At 39.7% G+C, this 4,903-nt stretch overlaps 1 protein-coding gene across 3 annotated transcripts in view; it reads left to right on the top strand.

The window, feature by feature from the left end:
• The window catches only part of pds5a (PDS5 cohesin associated factor A), a 37,260-nt gene that overhangs the window by 10,439 nt on the left and 21,918 nt on the right, over positions 1-4,903 (top strand). The window lies entirely within an intron of this gene.

The raw sequence follows: 4,903 nt of genomic DNA, 5'->3' as shown, positions 1-4,903 counted from the left end.
CAGTTTCTAACAAACAGCTATAGATAAACATGCGATCATTTCTAAAATGGGTGAAAAATCACCTACTAGTGTTCATAAAAGGTAGAATTTTAAAGCAAACAGTCTCCATACGAACAATATAGATTTATCTTTTATCTTGTAAGAAAATAATTTCCGTATTTGTTTTAGAGCAAAAAAAGTAGATTTTTGGGGGCGTGTTAAAATACGGCTGATTAAAACAAACGTCATTTTCCGAAATCTTTCCGCCGAGTTTTGTTGAAACACAAAGTTTTAGCCCTCAGTTTTCTTAGCAGACTGTTAAGGCTTCTGGTGTGGCCCTCTGCTGCCATAGACCACATGATTTGGGTTTGATATATATTGTTTGATATATATCAATATATTGTCCTTTCTGAGATAATTTTTCTATTATTTCAGTTGTTATCAACATACATTTGAAAATCCATTCAGTTGCTGCCTCTGGATTGGGTCATTTAATCGTGATTTAACCAAAAAGGTGGACCTAATAATTGGGTGTGCTGGTGAAGATTCTCATCCAGGCCATTATGCCTTTGGTTATTCCAAAAAAAAACAAAAAACAATCCACTGGACTTGGTTTCCAAGTTTGAAGACTTAAGTTTCGCTTCCCATCCATGAAGCTTTTTCAATTCAAAATGTAAGAATTAACATTGAGTTTGAAGTTCACACAGAACAATATCTGATATTTGACTCACACCGCCCACTGGAACACATTCAGGCATCAGAACCATACAACACCGGGTCAAGAATGTTCCTACAAAAACAGAAGGAGCAGAAACTCATCAAAGTTGCTCTCAAAACCTGTGCATACCCAAACATTTCAAACCAAACAAGACCCTTAAAAAGAGACTAGTGCATCCTAAGGACAAAAACCCCAGACCTTAGATTAATGGAGTGGTGTACACAGTTCAACGCAGTGAGGAATGCTCTGATCTTGATAATGTAGAAAGCAAACAACCTCTCCACAGATGCATGGCTCAATACAAAAGAGCAACCTCCTTCAGACAGGACTATGCTGTCCACTTGGACCTTAAGGACAAGGGATACTCATTTGAGGACCAGAATGTTCACATTTTGGACAAAGAAGACAGGTGGTTTTAAAGGGGTTTGAAGGAAGCCATTTATGTTTAGAAAGAAAAGCAACCTTAAACAGAGGGGGTTGACTCAAAAACCTACAATGCAGCGATGTCACGGTATCATTTCAACCCACCAACCCCAAGCAGGGGACAAAACATCTCACCTGGACAGCCAAGCTGACAATTGCCCCTAATGACCCCCCTTTCAGAGGCATAGCCCAGTATCGGATATTCCAGGCTAACGAACCCAAAACGCCTCCCCATTCCTAAGGGGATGAAGGGGGACTCCGGTTCAATTTGCATGTTTTCTAAGCCGAAACAAGTTTTCGGGCTGCTGTATAAAGCTTCAAACTCAACGCTGAATCTGACATTTTGAATTGAAAAAGCTTCCTGAATGGGAAGCGAAACGTCTTCAAACTTGAAAACCAAGTCCGGTGGATTGTCTTTTAACTTTTCTAGAGTACTTGGGTGGTGCACGAGTGAATGATCTCTAAGACCGCCTGTTCTTTCAGTATTCCTTCATACTCCAATTCCGGTGTAACATGTTGAAAACACCATAATTGTTTTTTCTAATTTAAAATAAAAATAAAACTTTGCTTTCAACCCAACTCTGTCTTCCTTCCCAGTAAAGAAAAGCTAGAGAACACACTGAATGCTTTTTATTTTTTTTCTATCATTGTACTTTAAAGTATCTGCAGCTTATAGCTTGACCAAACGCAGGGATTAGGAATTGTCTGCAAAATATCGCCATGCAACACATTTATAACAATATCATCAGAGGAGCTGTTTACTCATAAGTTGCATGACAATGATGAATCGGAGCATAATAAGAGCAGGCAATAAGAGTTTACTCTTTGCCTGTTTCTGTAAGCTGACTGATGCACGACCGCAGCAAAGCTGTTCAGGTTGCACTGAAATTATGTTGAAAGTATGCCCGGTCCAGGGATGAATCCAGGAAATGTTTGAAGTAAAAATATTCAAAGTTTTTGCCTGGTTTGCATTCGCAAAAAGATTTTTAAACCAGGCCAAACGACTTCACATAGTTGCAACAGATTGTTTAAGGTGCAGCATTAATACAGCACAGGAAGACTTATTTTGGTGTTATAAACTTTTCAGATTGGATCTCCTTTTCTTCTTCTACTCTATTTTGTACTGCTTTTACGTTACATCCTCCCCTGCTTTTGGTTTGCAGCAGTAGGCATTCATGCTACAAGCAAACGGTTACGGGATCTCTATGTAGAGCCTGATTATTTAACTATACCAGGGTCTGTTTTTAAGGTCTTGGATAGCTTCAGACTAGCATAATCTGCTGTAAATGCAGGACTGGATCCTTATGTTTTGATGTGACGGCAGTCTGAAAGACCATTTAGGTCACCATGGGATCAATAGGCAATCTACAAGAAGGCAGATTGTTTCACATTTAGCTTAAAACAAGAGATGAGACACAGCCTAGGTATTTAGAAACATTTGAACACCACCGAGGGTAGTGTTTCATTACAGTCTCCTTAGATATTATCAGAACTGTTTGCATGAACCACAGAGTGACATCATGGCTTGAATACGAACAATCCTTTAGCTGTTCTGCCCTCTGATATGTTTTCTGTCCTGAAACTGAACAATAGCATTAGGATCCAGATATATATCAACTCCCCTGCTCAAAAGGCCCACAGAGCAGTGCCTATTCTGGGGAGAGGAGTGTGTGGATATGAGTGTGTGTAGGAGTGAGTGCAGCTCTGCAGTCTGTTAAAGCTGTCGGCCCATCCCCCACAGATCAGACTATCAGGAGAGCTTCACCGCCTAACTTCAGCTCTCACACAGACCACATTTGCATGGCTTTCTAACGATCGTGTTTCAGTAGATTTATGTCAAAGCAACAGAGCTGATGGTTGGGATGAGAGAAACACAAGCTGAACTCCATCCAGTTGTTAAATCATTTCTTATTAGTGTGTGTGTTTTGTTGGGAAAGTCAGTTTATAAAGTCACAAAAATGTAATTCTGTAACCCTGTTAAATTACCACCAATGCTTATAACGGAAGTCAATGACTGATTACAGACTAATGAACAGAGTGTGTCTATTTTTTATATTCCTAACAAAAACTCAGCTGAAGAATGTTCATGATCGTGTTTTTAATCACTTTGTTTGGTTTCATCATCCATCCATCCATCCATCCATAAGACATGATCATGTATTTCTGGGTACTGATTGGGTCCAAATTTTATGCTCACAGTTAATTACTGTTCTATTGATCTGTTGACGTATTTTTAGATTAACTAAATCATTTTTGTTCTAACTTAATTTATGATGGCATAAAAAAATCCAGTTCAGTCTTCCTGTACTACAAGACTAAGCATTTTTCTGTTAATAAAGTTAAGTTTAAGTGGTGGGCTCAGTATTAAAATTTGCAACTTAAAATAAAGTATTTTTCTTTTTGCATCATACATGATTGGGTTTGTTTCGTTTAGGTTTGTTTAATATAGATACCCCGGGCATATATTCAATTAACTAATTTAAATGCAAGTAGAATTCATTTATTAATATTTATCTCTGGTTTATACGACAAGATAACCGCTCTGTTGTTTACCCCGATCTTGTCCTTCTCAGGCTCCCGTGATTTTGTGAAAGATTTTTAAGATGATTTTGTGTTTTTGGTGTTTTAACAGTGGTTTGGTCTGCTTGTGAGGTAAAATGTGGTTCATCAAGCATTTTGGATCGCCTTGGCCTGTGTGATGTTTCCTGAGTGTGCACAAGGACGGTGACTGTTGAATAGGACATGTAGCCCATCCATAAGTGTTTCTTAAAGGCTGATATATACTCAGAAACCAGGTCGTCTGTGGGTGTGTCACAATAAATGCAAATGTACCCCCGTCCCTGCCGCAGACACTCTACTGCAGCTCTGCAAAATTCTAGATGACCGCAGACAGTGCCGCAGACAGGAGGCCTTTGATTGGTCAAATCTACATCCGCTCTATTCATGCGTATGTCCTGTTTGGTGCCTTACCGGCTTGTTTTGTTTGTATGACCGCCATTGAGGAAAACCACTTGTGAAGTTAGACCAGCTAGAAGAGCGAGGTGCGCAAGAACGCTGGGACCCTTTCTCCAACTGGATCCCCGCTCTTTTTCACCCTCATGTCCCTCAGTTGTCGCACAAACTTGCACCCATTTCCTCACCGCATCGGCCGTATCTAGACCCACAGCTAGTTTGTGGTTGTCCCTCTTACGTTGTGGCGTGGAATAACATAGCGCAGACTACGCTCAATATTGGGCACAAAAGTAAGCTCACTGCGACACACTGCTGCAGGGAGTATAACCAGCCCTTAAAGTCGTAGGGAAGTCATATTTAAATTTCAAATCCTTCTGGCTTAAACATGTATATAAATGTATTCTTAATCAGACTATATTGTCCAAAAAGTTAGAAAATTTCTATAAAAAAAAATCCTGTCTTTAAAATCTTTTTTTTTCTTTTTATTATTTTATGCAGGCCAGTTAGTCATACGTCAGCTTGTACACCTAAATTTGACCAATCATATATCAATGATCATCTGATCGCAGCTAATATACGTAACGGTTGAAATAATAAGAATAATTTACTCTACCATTGAGTTCCATCCCAGTGTTCACAGGGATGGACGTCTGTGTCTTCAGCAGGCGTAGAGCTAACAGAACTGGCAGCGTTGCGAGGCAAGGGCTCAAACATGTACGGCTGTAAGCCTTCTACACCAAACCAAACTTCTGCCGCCCTGGCGTCCTCTTCCACAACATCTTCATCCCGCTTTCCTCCTCTAAATAAAAAATGTATGATTGAGGGACTCAT

Source organism: Cyprinodon variegatus, unplaced genomic scaffold, assembly GCF_000732505.1.
Source record: "Cyprinodon variegatus isolate N-32 unplaced genomic scaffold, C_variegatus-1.0 Scaffold837, whole genome shotgun sequence".
NCBI classification, from domain to species: Eukaryota; Metazoa; Chordata; class Actinopteri; order Cyprinodontiformes; family Cyprinodontidae; genus Cyprinodon; species Cyprinodon variegatus.
Note: the sequence above shows the minus strand (reverse complement) of the source record. Positions and strands in the feature narration are given on the sequence as shown.